Source organism: Musca autumnalis, unplaced genomic scaffold (assembly GCF_047663935.1).
Source record: "Musca autumnalis isolate F117 unplaced genomic scaffold, ASM4766393v1 scaffold_2, whole genome shotgun sequence".
In the NCBI taxonomy this organism is placed as follows: domain Eukaryota; kingdom Metazoa; phylum Arthropoda; class Insecta; order Diptera; family Muscidae; genus Musca; species Musca autumnalis.
The window spans coordinates 5,765,524-5,786,426 of record NW_027411755.1 but is presented as its reverse complement, the minus strand read 5'-3'; the positions used below and the strand labels follow the sequence as shown (position 1 = coordinate 5,786,426).

Below are 20,903 nucleotides of genomic sequence, written 5' to 3'. Positions count from 1 at the left end.
TATGCTAACGAGGGTATATAAACTTTCATACGGGCAAAATGTGCCTCATCGAAATAATGGTTTTAAACCCCAAGTATGTTTGGACGAAATGTGTTTCAGACAATTTGGAGTCGCCCGTCTGTCTGTCTGGCTGATTGGTGCGCACGATAACTCTCGAACGGATGAGCCTATTTTTTCCAAAGTTTGACATTCGTAATATTTTCTCCAAACTTAGTTTAAGTTCGAAGATGGGCAATATCGGTCCACTCCTTCAGGTACCTCTCCCACAAAAGTTCGAAAAAAAGTTCGGAACATTTTTACGTACGAGAACTCTTGTAGAGTGTAACCTATTTGGTCCATACTTTGCACATCGTGAAATGTCTACCAGACTTAGATGAGGTTCCAATACGCACTCAATCGGTCCACTCCTTCGGGAACCTTCCACACAAAATTTCGGATAAGTTCAGTTTAGGGCCTGCTCTCGAACCGCTTTGGTTTTTGTTGCAACAATTTGTATACGCTGCCTCCATTATGACGGTAAATGCTTTTTCCATACTTCTTGAGAATATAGCCCGAGAGGTGTAACAACTCGAACTGATCAACCGATTCCAAAAGTTATACGATGACCCACTGAAATGACTAGTGGGCGCGATATCTATCGAAAAGATATAACTCTCATGTCGGTCCATTCCTTTAAGTACCACCTCCACAACACTTTTGAATTTAAATTTTAATCCATATTTTTCGGCAAGTTCAAATGTCTAAAAATGGCCGCAATAATTCTGAAAAATATTTGATCTGTCAGTGGAAGAAAGTTTCAATTCACATAGGCTGAAGGTATACCTCTATAAGCAAAGCCGACCTATGGCAAAACTGTCCTTCCGGGTTAATCATATTACCTTCATCGACATTCATCGCCAATAAGAATTTTTCACCCCCAGCCTTTGATCCCCATATTTGGGCGTATTGATATTTTTCCTTAAAAACGGTTTAAGAAAACGGTTTTTTTGTTCCAGAACTGCAACTAGCAAAGTTTTCATAAGCGAATTAATTTAATTTGATTGACAACTCTATAAGCTTTTTAATGGTATACATATAAGTTTAATCGGTTACTTAAAACCGGTTAAAATATCGGTTTTAATGTCGGAATATCCGGTTCAAAAACTGAGATAACCGGATCTATCCTCCAAGAAAATTTGTTATTAACGTGTTCAATATTTCGGAAGCATCCCAGATGTCTACATAAGCAATAACCAACTGTTATGTCTACATACCTATACATAACCAATAACGAATATACAGAAAAACAAAACATAGTTTAATTCTTAACCAAGTCCGAATAAATATCAAAAATAACCACGAAACGGGACAAAATCGATTAGTTGTAGAATATTTGGATGCTGAAAAATCTTGTCTTGTGGTAATTTCACTACGGTTCAAGAAATAAAGGACGAAAAGGACATGAAAGGCATTGAGTTAGAAGAATGAAATGTTCTACAAAAAGATTCGCCAATCGATTTGACTGAAGACATGATACCTCAAAACGAAGCTAAAACAACGCCAAACAGAGATATGGAGCTATTTTCCCAAGTATTATAGGGCAAAATCAAAAACTTCATCGCGCGATATCTCAGAAACTTGACCTATGGCGAAAATTTCCTTTTGGGTTCTTAGTATATTCATCAAGGGCTTTAATCTCAAAATGAAATTTTCCACCCCCCCAAAATTGCTGCTGCATAGTGTAATCAAGAAAATTCAAACTGTTTTTTTAATATGTAAAAAAATGTTATTATTATTAATCAAACTACTCTTGATTATATAGTTGCCTTTGTTATTGTACCAAATTAGTTCTAGCAACCACAATTTTCATACAGAACGGAAATTTTATGTGAACAAGTTGCCTTAACTAAAAATCGGCATTTTAGGGGTAAAAATCGGCAAATCGGCATTTCTATTTTTTTGGACTAAAAATCGGCAAAATGCCGATAAATCGGCAAATCTGGCATCACTGGTCAGAGTAATGAAAAATTTCTACTAAATGCTTTAGGGCTAAGAGTCTTACACAAAGTCCTACAGTTTTCATTCAGAAAACTTGCTCCTCAATCTTCCATTGGCACCCATGGCAGCAATTTGTTCGTAGTTCGTATTTTAAGAATGAAAGAAATACGCCCCCTACAGGAAAAAATGGAACCTCCGAATATAGCAAAGTTCTTCACCAATGTTGAATAAGATCTTCATAAAAACTAATTCATGTAAGCCCTTCACCCTATCCCCTCTGCATCTCTGTCTTTTATTGTAAAGAACAAAGGAAATCGGTGTATCTCTCAGTTCAGCCCATTTGTGTATGCTGCACTTCGGCTTTAGCTGCCATGAAAAGAAAGGGGCAGAAAGCAAGACAAATTTGTTTACAATAACTTGTCATTGTCATTGAAGTTCTTTTGTTGATATTGTTGTTCAATGCTTGACATGGTCACACCAAACAACAATTACAAGAAAATCTTATTAAGAGGCCAATTTCCTTACAAACCGATACGTGGAATCATTTAATATTTAAAGTGGAGAGAGGAGTCCCTGGCATGTGCATGTTTGTGTGTTTGGATTGTGTAGGCAGATGACAGCCACAATTGAGCCGAGGCCTGTAGTAAACAAAATTAAAAGGAAGAAGATAAATGCCCTTGGGCCCACCATAAACACACAACACAACCACACACAACACAACCACACACCATCACTAAGATACCCACAAATGATAGATTCCTGGATGAAAGCATCAAAACAAAGATTAAAGGCTTTAAAAACCGAAGCACACAGAAGAATGCCACCTGTAACCAGTTTTAACAAATAGACAACTAAATTTGTCAATAATCTTAAATCAAATACAACAACAACTGCCACCCCATCCCAAACAACAACTTCCCTAAAAGCAAACAAACAAAAGCAATCTATAGACCAGGGACGAGCTTCTTTGCTTAGATCGTATAGTGAGGGCGCCCACTGAGTTGTTTTTGCATTTGCTTCTCTCTCTCACGTACAGTGTAAATAAATGAAAACAAACAAAAACATAATGTGGTTGTTGCTTTTTTCACTCATACCTTCATACATGTCTTCGCTTTGGTTGTATTTCTGTGGTCGTCGCTGCTATAGACCAAAATCTCTGACAAAATCGGATATTGGAAAAATCAGAGAAACAAAATCAAAGAAACAAGAGGAAAATAAAATGGTTTTTCTTGTGAAAAACTGTTTCGCTTCAATGGGCATGCGCTCATGGATATTAGCCAGAGATCACGGCGTTTATCAAGCATGTCCACATTTCGTAGATACTTCAGATAAGTTGCTGCATGATGGCTGGTATGTGGCAGAGTGTGTGATGTGTGGTTATCACATCAAAGATCGTTAACAGTTCGCCTGGCTTTGTTGTTCACAACTTTCCCACACTTTTAGTCAAATCGCCGCCACATGGACATGTTTTTTAAGGCCTCAAGCCACCACTACCACTCGCCAACCAACAATAACCAAAATATCCCAAAGATGTTATGATCAATTGATCACAAAAAAGAGTAAAAACAAAAAAGAAGTGATCCTAGCTCATGAATCCGTACATAAATAACTACACAATGTAGCTATGTATGCAATCTACATATCGACGCCTCCAAACAATAGTATGCTAAGTCGACTTAGCATGTTTTCAAGTTCTTTACATTTTTATATTTAACGTCCTTTAACTTAAATTCTGTCAAATTTTGGTAATGATCGGACAATCCAAACAGAAGTTATAAACAAATATTTACTTAGCATAGTACTGAAGGTCAAAGAAATTTCCAAACTTTTAGAGATTGTCCTGCAAAACTCGCTTTTCAGAATTAGCAAACTATTATTTGGAGGTGTCGAACGCCCTTTAACTTAAATTCTGTCTAATTTTGGTAATGATCGGTCAATCCGAACAGAAGTTATAAAGAAATATTGACTTAGCATAGTACTGAAGTTCAAAAAAAGTTCCAAACTTTGAGAGCTTCTCCTGCAAAACTCACTTTTTAGACTTAGCATACTATTATTTGGAGATGTCGATATAGCTACATATGTATTTAGCTGGTAAGCAAAATCTGCAGGCAGCACATGCAATGCAATTGCTCTAGCTGTGTGCTGCTCAAATGTTGATCGTGTTATTACATCTGTTAGCTTTCTCCTCTCTCTCACTAGATCTCCAACCAAAAGCATGTCAAGACAAAACCAACAGCCCACAGTCAGTCACTCAACTATGTTCAGTAAGTCTTCCGAACCATGTTGTATCCCAGCTATCTATTGTATCTGACTGTCTTTTAGCTAAGGTAACTGTCTTGAACGAGTTCGCCTACGCATTTTTGTTATGAATACTCAAAACTCACATCTTGCAAAGAAACCAAGTTGCCTTATGTTTTTACTCCCATGTTGCAAGCTGTAGCCGCTGCAGCACAATTTAAAAGCGGTTTCCCTCCTGTGTGCCATCAAACACCCATCAGTGTGGTTTGACTGCTTGAATTTAAACTAATATCTAAGACGATGACGGCAACGGAGACTGCGCGTGCTTATAACGCTAAAATACCTTAGGTGTATTCCAAAACAACAATAATAACAACAAGCACCACACCACCAGCACTAGTCTCACTTGCCACCTTTTTGCAGAATTGACATCGCCTCATCCATGGCAGTTACTCTTTTGGCTGCATCTATTTCCAAATGCAAAAAAGCGACTGAGTTAAGGACTTTTGGATTTGAGGAATATTTTTTCAAAGGCATTGTTTTATTGTTACTTAAAATTATATAGATGGGAATTCAATAAGAGGGGTGGTATGATAAATTCAGCAAATGTTAGGAACTTTTTTAAAAGCTGAAAATACGCTAAGGTGTGGGGCTAGATGACTGACTGCCTTGAAGAGCAAAGTTCGAGGCATCTTTTCATCTTTGGTATTGCGTTTAGCTTTGCGTCGACCTTAGGTCATTATTCTAAGCCCTACCTAATTGAGAAGGAACTAATGGTATTATTTTAGAAAACACTCTAAGAGAAATGTCTCCATTGTTTACAAAATTTACAAAAATAGTCGAATTCTTCAGTTACCATTACAATCTATAGCCCATTATAATTGCGTGTAGATTTAAGTGAAGAGCTATCCTTATGCTGTCCTTAAGTCTTCCTTCCAGTAACAGACAAAGAAAAAATATAATCCATCTAGGACATTCAAAACGTCCTTCTGTTATCCTGTAAAAAATTTCCTACAAAAACTTTTTTTTGACACGCAACCACAACTTTATTCTTGTATCTTATGAATTATTGGAAAACGCCCCCTTCTGAGAAAAATGACAACTCGAAATATAGCAAAGATCTTCACCTTCACAAATATAAAATTCTCAAATCCAACTTCAATTCAAAAACTCCATCCATTTGCAACTTCTGTGATTTTAAGGGGTTATCGGAATACCCTACAACTATCTCACAAAAAATATATTGCATTCTACTAGGCCTTGAGAATCGACTTTAGGTCATTATTCTAAGCCCTACCAGATTGAGAAGGAACTAATGGGACCATTTTAGAGAACACTCTAAGAGAAATCTCTCGAGAGTTTAGAAAATTTACAAAAATAGTCGAATTCTTCAGTTGCCATTACAATCTATAGCCCACTATGATTGCGCGTAGATTTAAGTGAAGAGCTATCCTTATATTGTCCTCAAGTCTTCCCTCCAGTAACAGACAAAGAAAAAATATAATCCATCTAGGTAATGGTATTAAAAGAGTATTTCAGTTTATGAATTTCCATTCAAAACGTCCTTCTGTTATCTTTTAAAAAATGTCCTCCAAAAACTTTCTTTGACTCGCAACCACAACTTTATTCGGGTATCTTATGAATTATTGGAAAACTCCGCCTTCTGAGAGAAATGACAACGGGAAATATAGCAAAGATCTTCACCTTCACAAATAAAAAATTCTCAAATCCAACTTCAATTCAAAAAAATCTATCCACTTGCAACCTCTGTGATTTTAAAGGGTTATCGGAATACCCTACAACTCTCTCACAAAAAAATATATTGCATTCTACTAGGGCTTGAGAATCCCACCAGTACCAAACAAATGTAGGATGTTTAGGACAAATATAGGATTTAAATTGTAATCTGAAGGGAAAAGAAATTCAAAGTGTATCGAAATTCATGAACTTCAATTCAAAATGTCCTACACTTTTCCTTCACAAAAATTTCCTTGACTCCCAGCCACAATATCATTCTAGTATCTTATGAATTATCGGAAAACGTCATCTACTGAAAAAATGGCAAGTACAAAAAATAGCCGATATCCTCAGCACTGCTTATAAGACTTTCATAACTAGAATTCACAGACCTCATTTCCTTTCAGAAAATCCAGCCATAAATAATCTCTGTCTTCGTAAAGGGTAGTCGAAAATATTCTTTAGTTCTATCACGAAAAATTAATTTCATTCTCTTATTCTGAGTTTTGAAAATCTCTCCGGTAACAAGGGAGTATAGAATTTAAATGATATTCTCTCAGCGTTTTGAAGCTACTGCTGAGATGCATTAGGTATGCTTCAAAAATTTCATAATTTTCATTTTGAAACTCTTCCCTCGGAATTCAGACACATGAATGTGGCTGGTATCTTAAGACTACCAGGAAACGCCACCTACTGGAAGAAATGGAAACTCAAATTATAGCAAAGTTACTCACCACTGCTGAATAAGATATTCAGTAATTTAAATTTTACTTCACCTGTCTGAATTGGAAACAAATATTCAATGTTTTCCTCTAGGTTTCAAGAGTCCCAGTAAAAATCGTTATTATAAGTCGTCTTTTGTTATTTTTGGATTTTTCGGAGAGTTTAAAGAGTCTCGGTAAACTTAAACTTAAAAGTATTCATTAAATTTCAAGACGGACCTTCTTAGCATTTACTTTTAAAATGAACAATATATCTTAAAGTACTCCAAATTGATTTATTTTGCCATTTCGGATCCATCCAATAGTAAATGAAAACATATAATAAAAATAATTAGAGTAACAGAAAATCTTTGCTATAATCAGGGGCAATATATTTCAATTTAATCCAAATTTTCTTTATAAATAAACATGTAAAATGTCTTTATAACATTTTTCTGAAACGAGCCACAACTAAATTCAACTATTATTGGAATAATCGGAACACATTGTCTACTGCACTGCTAATTAAGATTTTAGGAAAATCAATTCACAAGATCCATTTCACTTCAGAAAATATATTCACAAGCAGCCTATGTCATCCGAAAGGGTTACACTTCTCTTACAGACAAATAATTTAAAAGTTTGCTCTGGGTTTCAGGAATCTGCGTAGACAAAATATCTTTTATAATTCTTCTATAGACAGAAGGTCTTTTACTTATAGTATTACGCCAAAAGGTCTTCTAGCTATAAAGGACCACCAGAACGGCTTCTAGTTTTAGAAGGCCCTCAGAATGTGATTTAGCTGTATTTTTAGAATGCATTCAATTTTCTATTGACAGAAGAAAAAGGTCTTCTAAAGAGCAAAAGTCCTTCTCGAAAAAAGTCTTCTATAGGCAGGATACCTTCTGAAGGTTTTCTATAGACAGAAGAACTTCTAATCGCCTTCTATTTACAGAACACCATCTAAGGGCCTTCCTTTTCTTAGCTATAAAATACGATCGGAATGTCTTCTAGAATGTATCAGGCGAAATAGAATATTTCAATATTAACAAAAATACGCCACATGATACATCATCGCAATAAAGTTGCAAACTTCTTCATTAAACAATTTTTCTGCAAACTATTTCCGACATTCTAGAAATCTCTACTAAGACCATAATAACAATGAAAATATCAAAGACCCTAACCACAACAATTTCAACCTCCTACATACCCAAACCAAAATAACTAAACTATCCACATGAACCCTTTCAATTTTATACTGAATTCTTCATTCTTCCAAACCCAGACAATTTTATTCCATATGTCTCCAAAGCAAGTATAAAATGAAGGATTCCAGTAAAAACAACACCTAGTGGTGAGAATAGAAACAACAAATTATCGAAGACACTCACCGCCATTAACTGGTGATGGAAAAATTAACTACCAAACCTTCTAGAGTCTTAAATTGGTAATCAGGAAACGCCATCTACTGGGAAACATTTCATTACTAAAATGATCAAAGATCTTCACCATCTATAACTATAAAAACTTTTAGTTTTTATTGCAATAAAAACATTCGACGATGGTAGTCACACTGCACTAGTTTTTAAGTTTGATTATTATTTTTACATATCTAAAATACTCCCTGAAAATGAAATTCATACAATTTCGAAATATTGGAGACATTAAATAAATAAACCAAATTTATAGACCTCAAGCTCGAATAAACTTCATTTATCAACCAAATGAAAAGGTCGAAGAAAACTCAAAAATAATTAATTTTTTTTTTAAATCCTAGAATAATAAAAACAAGATCCTTTACACCCTGGCATATCCATTGAAGAATCTTTTCAGCGACAATCAATTTATCAAAACGCCACCTATGGCAACAATAAACGTATCGAAGACACTCACTACTGTTAATTACAAACACTATCGACAAATATTCTATGAAATAAAAAACGCCCCATATTAGGATAATCTCAATACTAAAATAATCAAATACCTCAGACCACGACATATCTATTTGCTATTATGAATCCCAAAAACCCAAGAAGTCTGCCAAAACAAGTATAAAATGAAACATTCCCGTAAAACGCCATCTAGTGGTGAAAATGGAAACAATAAATTATCGAAGACGCTCACAACCATCAACTACAAATGTCATTAAGGTATGTAATAACCTTTTGGAAAAATTCATTACCAAATAGGGAAAATTTCCTTACTAAAATTATCAAAAATCTTCACCATCACACAACTATAAAAAATTATAATATAGTTCACCATAGCTTACAAGAAAAGAATCAAGATGCTCTGAAAAAATCTTGACATCGACAACAAATTTTATTAAAATCGATTATCAAAACGCCACCTATGTCAACAATAAAAGTATCGAAGGCACTCACCACTGTTAACTAAGAACACTACAAGAAGTGATCTGAAAACGCCCCCTAATAGAAAAACTTTAATACTAAAATAATTTTATATCTTAACCACCACACAATTACAGTAATGATTTGTCGTTTCCAGCAGAGTTTAGGTATCCGAATGACCAGATCATATTTTTCATCGAGGCTTTTTTATAAACTCTTTCAGTTTGGTAGCACAACCTTCATTCTTCCAGACCCCAAAAATTTAAGAAGTCAGACAGAAACAAATATAAAAGGAAGGATTGTCGAATGGGGCGAATGGCGACAATAAAGCAATCTATGACACTGGCCACCATCACCTACAAATTGCACTAATTAATTACTAGGGTGGGGCGATTTGAACACCAACACGGGCGCCTGGATTTTCTGATTATTGGGATTGTACTGAACAAAAAAGTCCAATAGACCATATGTCTACGGTGAGCCCCCGGATTTTGACTTGAAGTTTTTTCAAGGTTTTTTGGATATTTTGGCATATATGTAACAGCCAAACCACTGAGATTTCGATCCAACACAAAGACAAAAATTGTAGCCAAGACAATAATTAAGAACTCTCTAGTACACATGAAAAGCATTGGAACGCTCCTTCAGGCAGTTATGGCCCCGATAATGTGCACATTTTTCGGAAAATATCGATAAATTACACTGTGCTACAAAATTTGACTCAAAGTCAGTGGGTGGAAATTTCCTTTTGGAGATGAAAGCCCTTGGTGAGTGTACTAAGAACGCAAAAGGAAATTTTCAGGATAGGTCAAGTTTCTGAGATATGGTTTGGCCAAAAAAATTTCAAGTGAAAATCCGGGGGCGAGATTTTCACCGTAGACATATGGTATAGTGGACTTTTTTGCTCAGTACAATCCCAAGAATCAGAAACTCCAGGCGCCCACTATCACTTTTTCCCTTCCCTACAAATCGCCCCGGCCTATTAATTACTTATTCTTTTGGAAAATATTTAAGATTATTATTTTGAAACTGGAAAATTGGAGAAAAAAGCAACAAATAGAGAGGAATGAAAACTTTTTCTTAGTTCGGCTTATAGGAGAAATGTTCTATAGAGGGTCATCTAAGTACGTACATTATTTTGAATATAAAAATCACTTCAACACTTCCTAACTAATGATTAAAGATCTTTATTCATTCTTGATTCAGTCTTGAGGGTCAATTAAAAATATCGAATTTACGATAATATCAAAAGATGCTCTGGACACGATTCAAACATGTTGCCAGTGGCAACCAGTTTTATATAATGGACTATCGAAACGCCACCTATGGCAAGAATAAAATTATCGAAGATACACACACATACTATCGACAGTTATTCCATAAAATCAAAAAAGAAGATCTGACATTATCAAAATTGGAATCAGAAACCGCCATCTACTGGGAAAATACCATTATGAAATAATCTAATATTTTAACCGTTACACAATTACATAAATGCTTTGTCGATTCCAGCAGAGTTCGAGTCTCCGGAATGACTAGATCACATTTTTTTCTCCACGGTACGGTGATTGATCCCATCATTACAGTATGGACATAGATTTCCCTTAATATTTTAGTCATGTAAATCGTATCTAAAATGGTGTCATAATATATAGGACAAGTCGGCTGAACTAGGTTATAAGAAGATGACACCTTCACTAAGAACGCATTACTTTGACTGATACCACAGAAGTCTCCTCCTGTCCCTTCCGGCATTTTCGTAGGTTATCAGAGCTGAAATCATTACGAACTTCCTCTGGTATTATATCTCTTTCTCTCTGAAACAACGACAACACTAAAAATTAGAAAAGACACTAACACAGTTTTTTACCTCCAGAGGTCGTTTCTTGTGTTAAGTTCGCCCATGTCCCACAATGCACAGTGGTCGCTGCCATTGGCCAAAATTAAAAAATGAAAGTCTAATTTTTGGTACCAAATGTGTTCATATCTACTACTTACATGTTAAATTTCTCTAAAAAAAATTTGTTATGGATTACTTCTTACTGTACTCTTTGGGAATGGCACCAAAAAAGAGAAAATTTAACAGATTGGATTTCTAGGTGAATTCAGTGCAAAAGTTAGGTGAAAGTAAAATATCAATATCAAACTAAATGAACTCTATATTGACCAACCTTTAATCGAATATTGAAAAACAATGTATTAACTTAATTTTTATGCAGTTTTGTGTTTGTAAATATTTGGGATTCATTATTGAATACGTGAGTTGACTACAGGACGTTTGTAATGTCATTTCTTCAATATAATTCAATTTCATGTAAAGTTTTAGTTATGTTCCCCCTCTTTCCCCCTAACGAAATTTTTTTTAAAAGATCAGTAGTAGTCTAAGGATTATATTTTTCAAACTTTCAGCTGCATCTTTCCGCATCTTTGGAACTGGTTCCCAAAATACTAAGGGTACATTTCAGGGTGTTTTTGTCATTTTTTCAAATGTGCAGGTGATACATTTAAGTTTTTTAAATATATAGAAGAGGCATTGTGAGGTTCAGTTATATGAAGGATACGTTAAAATGTGGTCCTCAATGTAAAATTTGAAAAATTCAGCCATTTTGATTGATTATTACGGCTAGAACCCTAAAAATACCGAATATTGGGCGGTACCTATTTATGGGGACAAAATCAAAGGGTGGACATACATTAATCGAAATTTTTCTGGGGGTGGCCTACATCCACGAAATATTAAGTGGCATTTCGGCCATTTCGATTTAATAACTTGTATGAAACCCTCAAAATTCCGAAAGTCGGGCGATACAATTACATGGGGACCCTATCAAAACGTGGACCCAGTTCAGGAAGTATTTTTGTCCGCTCTTCCCATACAAGTTCGACCACAGTGCAATGAGGCGGTAAATCAAAAATCGTCTCTTTATAAACACCACCTAATAAGTAGAAATTAAAACTATAATTACACTGTGCAACATTTTTGAGCCAATCGCGTGCAAACAACTTATTTCCAGAATTTTATGGAAGTAGAGGACCAATAGGCAAAAACCATATTTGGGTTTTGTTTTCTTAGATCGGGTTCGGTTTTTATGGCCTCATCTAAACATGGTTAAAAATCGAATTTTTAAAACAAATCGGGGTTGTATCTCTGAAACCAATACGAATCTTGTTGTGACATCTGCAGCAAACTTGTAGATAAGAGTAAGAAGAAAATATTTGGAGGAATAGTGAACTCGAAAAACTGCATTTATTGCCTCAAATTTTATAATATATGTAAAAATTCTATAATTTGTGTATATTTTGCAGCGTATCTCCAAAATTGTAAATTTTTCTTAATGTTACCTTTTGGGAAAATATTCTCTGGAATGTAATACACAACTCTTCAGAACATTATATTGTTGTAAAATACCTCTATCGCCTTGTTTATAGCAAATTTTTCAACAAAAATTTGGAAAATATTTCAATAATTCATTGAAATCCCCAACATCCGAATAAACAGCCTGTGTGAACATTGTTTGAAATAAGTTTTGTAAAAGGTATGTTATGAAATACCCCTTAAACAACGTGAAATAACAATTTTAGAGTTTCAGAATGTTCTGAAGAATTGATGGTCACATTATTTGGAAAATTTTTAGAATGGTTACTTGTTTCAACTCCCAACAGTTTAGTTGTTACTGACCAGGATTTCACAAATTATGTAAACTTTTCTATATTTTAACGAGTTCGATGCACTAGATGCAGCTTTTCCTAGTTCATCTGTTTGACACATAAGTTCTACTACTTTAGGGCTACAATATTGCTGAAGACTGCAAAGCAAAATTCTTATTAGTTTTGGAGATAAAGGTCCTATCACTGGAAAAAAGGCTCATTTTAGGTCGGTTTAGATGAGGCCATAAAATCTAAACCCGATCTAAGAAGACAAAACCCAATTAAGGTTTTTGTAGTCTCAATATGTACTTTCAGAAAATGCCCATTAGAAGTTGTTTGCATTTCCAGTGTTGCACAGTGTTATTTTAGAAAGCAGGGATTAGAATTTTGGGTATGAAGTAATGAGATCATATTCCTTATAGACATAAAATTGAAATCATTTTTGAAAATCATTCATAAGGATATAATAGGGCATAGTTCACGAACGAGCTAGTTCAGTTAAAGGATTCACTGAAAAGAGCGACCAAACTAGTTCATTAAAAGTAGTTCATCTTACTCATATCAGCTGTTTGAACAATGTACCACGAAACTCTAATGTAGCTCAATTTCGTTTAAAATGCGATTGAACTAGTGAACTAAAAGAACGACCCAGTTCACTCAAAAGAATTGAACCAAAATGAGCTTTAAGCCTAATGAACTATATCACTCACGGCATTCCCCAAATTATTCTATCCTACCCTCGAAGTTTCTTTGACGGTCATACAAAAAGAATTTCCAAATGGTTTTCGTTTTTTATACGCATTTACATTTTGTTCACACGTTATTTAGCCAAGCTTGAAGCGTACCACAAAAATAAAATAAAAATAATAATAAAAACTTGAAAGTGTAGGCTCAACTTATGCTGCAACCAAAAGAAAAAAAAAACGCGAAACGAAAAACTGTGGCTGCATCTTCTGAACCAAAACATTAGGCTGAAAAGGCGGGAACTGAGTCATTCGCATGGCTGACAAACACCAAAAAACCACAGAACCAAAAAGGCCCAACCCAAACTTAAAACGACAAAAACGAAGTAGAAAAAAACTGGCATTGGCAAATTGGTATTATGAAATATGGATGTGTAAGGACAATAAAAACAAAAATAATATAGGAGGCTAAGTAAAAATACGAATTTCTACCACTTCATCTTGGGATCTTGTTTGGATAAATTCTATGGGCAAATGCAAATGTTGAACGCCATTTAAGTACCAACAACAACGAAAAGCAGGCATCGATGCATTCATTGCAAAATGTATGAGAACCAAACCCTGACTCTGACAATAATGTATGGCCACGACAATAAGTTCGAAGGAAAGTTCCCTGTAGTCTTCCTCTTAAGTTTATAAAATATTTGCACTCAAGCAAGGAAAAGTAAACAATTAATACCAAGTTCCCAAGGCAAATTGACAAAGCCGAAGCCGACTTCTAAGGCTTTGGGCTTTTGTTGGCAAGAACGAACACATGTTTGAAGACATTGTGGAATAAAAGTAGCCAGCAACCATTATTACTGGGCTCAATGGGTTCCAAGAAAAGAAGTAGGTACAAGAATTCCGTTTTTTGCTCTTATGAAACAGAAGCCCGAATGTTATGTGTTTATTTATCATTTTCTTGAAATGCTTTTAGCCTCATTGACTTTTAACAAGTGTTCTCTTGTCTTACCAAAGTAGTTGTTGTTGTCATTTTAGCCCACCAAACCATTTGACAATGTCTATCACAAGATAAACTCTTTGTCGAAGCCATTCGTTTCCCATCAATTAATTTGCTATTGTCTTGTCTGCAAACTAAACAAAACGGAATAGAAATCAAAGCATAATTCTCCACTTAATGGTCTGGAATGACAATCAAATCCACCCCCATATTTGTTGTCGTTTTGTCAAGGCATGTCAAAAGCAAAATGTTAGATTTGAATCGCAAGACCACCATCAACCTCTTAGGTTTGATTATGAAATCATTTGTAATTCAATTTGTTGGAGTTTTTTATCTTAGATATTTGCATGACCTGAGGCAATTAAAATTGGTGGGAAATGGAAATAGCAAACGAATTTGAAAATGGAGAAGTTTTTGGGCTCTGCAAATACCACTATGGGGACTTCAATCAGGAAGATCTTAAAGAGACCATCTATGTATAGAAGACCTTTAGTAGTTATTCTCTCCTCAGAACACCTTTATGAGGTATTATACCCACACTTTTATAAGGTCTTCTATCTATAAAAGTCCTTTAAGAGGTCGTCTATCCATGGAAGACCTTAATACGGTCGTCTGTCCACAGAAGACCTTTATAAGGTCGTCTATCCATAGAAGGAAGACCTCTGTAAGGTCGTCTATCCCTATAAGAGAAGACCTTTATTAGGTCGTCTATTCCTAACAGACCTTTATAAGGTCGTCTATCCCTAGAAGACGCTTATAAGGTCGTCTATACCAGATGAACTTTATAAGGTCGTCTATCCCAGAAGACCTTTAAAAGGTCGTCTATCCAATTAAGACCTTTATAAGGTCGTCTATCCATAAAAGACCTTTGTAAGGTCGTCTATCCATAGAATACCTTTATAAGGTCGTCTATCCAATTAAAGCCTTTGTAAGGTCGTCTATCCACAGAAGACCTTTATAAGGTCGTTTATCCATAGGAGACTTTTATAAGGTCGTCTATCCCTAGAATACCTTTATAAGGTCGTCTATCCATAGAACCTCTTTATAAGGTCGTTTAGCCATAGGAGACTTTTATAAGGTCGCCTATCCCTAGAAGACCTTTATAAGGTCGTCTATCCATAGGAGACCTTTATAAGGTCGCCTATCCCTAGAAGACCTTTATAAGGTCGTCTATCCCTAGAAGACCTTTATAAGGTCGTCTATCCCTAGAAGACCTTTATAAGGTCGCCTATCCCTAGAAGACCTTTATAAGGTCGCCTATCCCTAGAAGACCTTTATAAGGTCGTCTATCCATAGGAGACTTTTATAAGGTCGTCTATCCATAGAATACCTTTATAAGGTCGTCTATCCATAGAATACCTTTATAAGGTCGTCTATCCATAGAATACCTTTATACGGTCGTCTATCCATAGAATACCTTTATAAGGTCGTCTATCCATAGAATACCTTTATAAGGTCGTCTATCCATAGAATACCTTTATAAGGTCGTCTATCCAATTAAAGCCTTTATAAGGTCGTCTATCCACAGAAGACCTTTATTAGGTCATCTATCCCTAGAAGACCTTTATTAGGTCGTCTATTCCTAAAAGACCTTTATAAGGTCGTCTATCCATAGAAACCTTTATAAGGTCGTCTATCCGTAGAAGACCTTTATAAGGCCATCTATCCATAGAAGACTTTTATAATGTCGTCTATCCATAGAATATCTTTATAAGGCGTTTATCCATAGAAGACCTTTATAAGGTCGTCTGTCCGTAGAAGACCTTTATGAGGTCGTCTAACCATACGAGACTTTTATAAGGTTGTCTATCCATAGAAGACCTTCATAGGGTCATCGATCCATTAAAGACCTAATAAGGTGGCCTAATCATACAAGACTTTTATAAGGTCGTCTATTCATAGAAGACCTTTTTAAGACCGTCTATCCATAGAACCCTTTATAAGGTCGTCTATCCATAGAAGCCTTTTATGGGGTCGTCTATCCATAGAAAACCTTTATAAGGTTTTCTATTCATAGAAAAACTTTATAAAGTTGTCTAGCCATATAAGAGTTATAAGGTCGCCTATTTATAGAAGACCATTATAAGGTCGTCTATCCATAGGCGACCGTTATAAGGTCGTCTATCCATAGAAGACCTTTTTAAGGTTGTCTATCCATAGAAGAACTTTATAAGGTCGAGAATACCTTTGTAAGGTCGTCTATCCATAGAAGAGTTATATAAGGTTGTCTACCCATAGAAGACCTTTATAAGGTCGTCTATCTATAGAATACGTTTATAAGGTCGTCTATCCATAGAAGACATTTATAAGGTCGTCTATTCATAGAAGACCTTTATAAGGTCGTCTATCCAAAGAAGACCTTCATAAGGTCGGTTATCCAAAGAAGACCTTCATAAGGTCGGTTATTTATAGAAGACATTTATAAGGCCGTTTATCCATAGAATACCTATATAGGGTCGTCTATTCATAGAAGATATTTATAAGGTCGTCTATCTATACGAGTAGAAGACCTTTATAAGGACGTCTATCCATAGAAGAGCTATATATGGTCGTCTATCCATGGAAGAGATATATAAGGTCGTCTATCCATAGAAGACCTTTATAAGGTCGCCTATCCGTAGAATACCTTTATGAGGTCATCTATCCATAGAAGACATTTTTGAAAAAGCTGGCTGACTGGTTCAACTGTCTTATAATATAAAGATTCTCAATTATACGAAATGCGGCGCGCATGCGTATCAATAACGCTCTCACGCAGCCGACCAAAAAGTCTCAACATGTTGGCGGTGCTGTTGTAAGAGGCAATGAATAAAATTACCAATCCATGCATTGAACAGAAAAAATGAATTAATTTTATAACGGCATCAACTGCCCACAGATGAAGAAATATTTCTTCCCAACGAATTTCTCACCGCCGAAAAAGAAATTTAAAATTTAATAAACGAAAAAACTCCCACACTCGGCCGATCGTTCGCTCATAACATTTGCATGGACAAAACAACGAAAATTTAAAACAAAACAGCTTTCAAGCATTTTGGCATAAATTACAATTTGTCATACAAAAGACCGGGACAAAGAGATATCGGCGAGTGAGTGAGAAAATTTATTTATTTAAAATCAATGACAAAAATGATGAACAAAATGATGGAGATTTCGTAAAAACTTCAAACATTTACCAAAGAGTTGAGAATGTGGCACCCTTGGATGGATTGCAATAAATAAAAATGCAGAAAGGTTGTCATCCATTCATTTTTTAAAGAAAAGTATATAAATCGTCCATAAAGATAATTCAAACTCATAAAAATGACCCATAACAATGGCTTGATGGTACATAAATGTCAAAAGATGGTTCACAATGGCCAATAACACACACACACCCTCCCTAACCGCTGCCCACCAACAAACTATCACTCCGGAACTTTGTATTGGCAGCTAATGGAACATGTAATGGTGATATGAGAAATTCCCAAATGGCTTTTAGGCTTCCCAGCCCGAGTGGAAGCTTGCTTATAAGCGTGTGCCTCTGCTAGTTTGAATATCAAGTGCATTTCATTTCATTTTCTTTTGAAAATAAATAAAAAATCGATTTAAATTAACACTTTACTCGTATATCAGACAAGACGTTTTAGGCTTTTCCATTTCATCTTCATCTTCTTTTGTCCGTAAGCATATTTACATCGTAGAGAGATAACTACCAACCCGCCATTGGGCAAGCTCTTTAAATATTTACGCACCATAAAAACATGTGAATGAAATTGATATGACATGGGCTTGGGTTTGGTGGAGGCAGCCAAAGACACTGTGGCTTGCACCACTTTAAGTAAGTGCTTGAGATGGCGTTAATAGTTGTAGGTGTTCTTCTTTTCGAGCATCACCATCATCATCATGGACTTTATTGTGGCACAGGGAATGCTGTTATGGATATCTCCCTTTTTTATTACGGTTTGACACCAAACCAAGAGACAAGATATGGCTGGAGCTTCATCAACAGCAGCTTCAATAAACACACGGACAGGCGGACAGACATTGTTGATGACAATGGGAACAGAATGTTTCACAAAATACTGCAACAAGGTGCGCCTTGTTGCCAGGTTTTTTTTTTTCTGTGATGCCCTATAAACTGCAGCATATGACCTACTTACCGTCTGGTCTTCTATAAGATGAGCCACTGGTGTTTTATGAGATAATCTAGCGGCCTCTATAGAGGCTCCAGGTGTTCTTATGTTAAAAAACGATGAAGTCTTCTATTAGAAGAGGAAGTGGTCTTTTGTTAGAATACGAAGTGATATTCAGTAAGAAGACGATATAAGCCGAAGTTTTCTTCTATTAGAAACCGTATCAGTCTTCTACTACAAGAGGAAGACGATTGTTGATCTTCTATAAGAAGATCGTTCAACCTCTATAAGAAGATCGTTGATCTCCGATGAGGAGATCGTTCATCTTCTATAAGAAGATCGTTGACCTTTAATAAGAAGATTCTTGATATTCTCTAAGAAGATCGTTGATCTCCTAAAAGAAGTCCGTTGATTTTCTATAAGAAGATCGTTGATTTTTTATAAGAAGATCGTTGATCTTCAATAAGAAATTTGTTGTCAATAAGAAAAAAATTGATCTTCTATTCGTTGCTCCTCTATAAGAAGATCGTTAATCTTCTATAAGAAGATCGTTGATCTTCTATAAGAAGATCGTTGATCTTCTATAAGAAGATCGTTGATCTTCTATAAGAAGATCGTTGATCTTCTATAAGAAGATCGTTGATCTTCTATAAGAAGATCGTTGATCTTCTCTAAGAGGTCGTTGATCTTCTATAAGAAGATCGTTGATCTTCTATAAGAGGATCGTTGATCTTCTATAAGAAGATGGTTGATCTTCTATAAGAAGATTGTTGATCTTCTATAAGTAGACTGTTGATCTTCTATAAGAAGATCGTTGACCTTCTATAAGACGATCGTTGACCTTCTATGATAAGATTGTTGATCAACTATAAGAAGATCGTTGATCAACCATAAGAAGATCGTTGATCCGCTATAAGACCGTTGACCTGCTATGAGAAGATTGTTGATCAACTATATGAAGATCGTTGATCCACTATAAGAATACCGTTGACCTTCTATGAGAAGATTGTTGATCAACTATAAGAAGATCGTTGACCTTCTATGAGAAGATTGTTGATCAACTATATGAAGATCGTTGATCTATAAGGAGATCGTTGATCCTCTATAAGAAGATCGTTGATCGCCTATAAAAAGATCGTTGATCTTCTATAAGAAGATCGTTGACCTTCTATGAGAAGATTGTTGATCAACTATAAGAAGATCGTTGATCCTCTATAAGAAGACCGTTGACCTGCTATGAGAAGATTGTTGATCCTCTATAAGAAGATCGTTGATCGCCTATAAAAATATCGTTGATCTCCTATAAGAAGATCGTTGATCTTCTACAAGAGGGTTGATCTTCTCTCCATTAAAATGTCGTTGATATTCTATAAGAAAACTGTTGGTCTTCTATAAGAAGGAATTAAAGGACTCCTAAATGAAGATCTTTTTTTCTTCTATAGGAAATTTACTATATAAAACTTCCCTGGCCTCTAAAATATACAATACTGTAGGCTATATAAAAGTCAGTATCATTTCCCCCAACCCTTTTATTCTGTTTTTTTTTACATTCTTCCACTGACCACAGTCCCTGCATCCCAAATGCCAAGCCACTTTATATTATGTAGAGTTTTTTAACTCTTAACACTGAATTGATTTGCATAAAATGTTAAATGAATGCTGTTAAATATGGATGGACAGACATATAGATGCACCGGCCTGCGTATGGACAGACATATGTGAAAAGTTCTTCGTATTTGCTCTGCGGAACGACCCCAAGTTGTCAACATAATCGCTATGGCAGGGCATAGAGAATTCATGGTGTGAGAGAGTTTTTTCTTTGGCCATCTATCTCTTCGGCCAACTGATTATCCTATTCTGGTATGTTATTATTGTTGCACCGGCATGTCGTTAATGTCATCTTTCATTATCGCATCAAAAATATTTAAAGATCTGCCTAAAATGTTTCACTCGCTGGCTGGTTGGCTGGGCCTGTCATTCCATAAATTCTTTACAACAACTGCAGTTCAATTCTGCCCCTCCTACTCTCAACAGGGAAGAAAACAAAAATAAAAATAAAGTGCACTGCTGCCCTAACGGCCGGGGAAAGCCCTTCATAACAAAACAACAAAAATATAATTTATATTCTAAAATACAAAAACAACAACACCAAAAAGTGATGTCAATAACTTGTGTTCGAACTAGTGAACTATGACAGCCGCCAAGCAAGTGTATGCCTGCCTGTTCAAGCATTTAACATTAAATAGAACATAAAGGGAAAAGTTCCGCTCAGCATGCAACTCCACACATTTGAATGAACACGCTGAATTTCCCTTTGGCTTATCTCACAAATTCTTTCAAATTGATTTAAGATTTGTAAAGGCGTCTTAAAAGACATTTTATTAGCCCCAATGGCCATTAAATTATCAAAACACTTAAGAAAACAACAATGGGACATGATTTCCCATAAA

At 35.5% G+C, this 20,903-nt stretch overlaps 1 protein-coding gene across 10 annotated transcripts in view; it reads right to left on the bottom strand.

Moving 5' to 3' along the window:
* The window catches only part of LOC141393585 (uncharacterized), a 74,535-nt gene that overhangs the window by 2,474 nt on the left and 51,158 nt on the right, over nt 1–20,903 (bottom strand). The gene's annotated exons all lie outside the window — the stretch shown is intronic.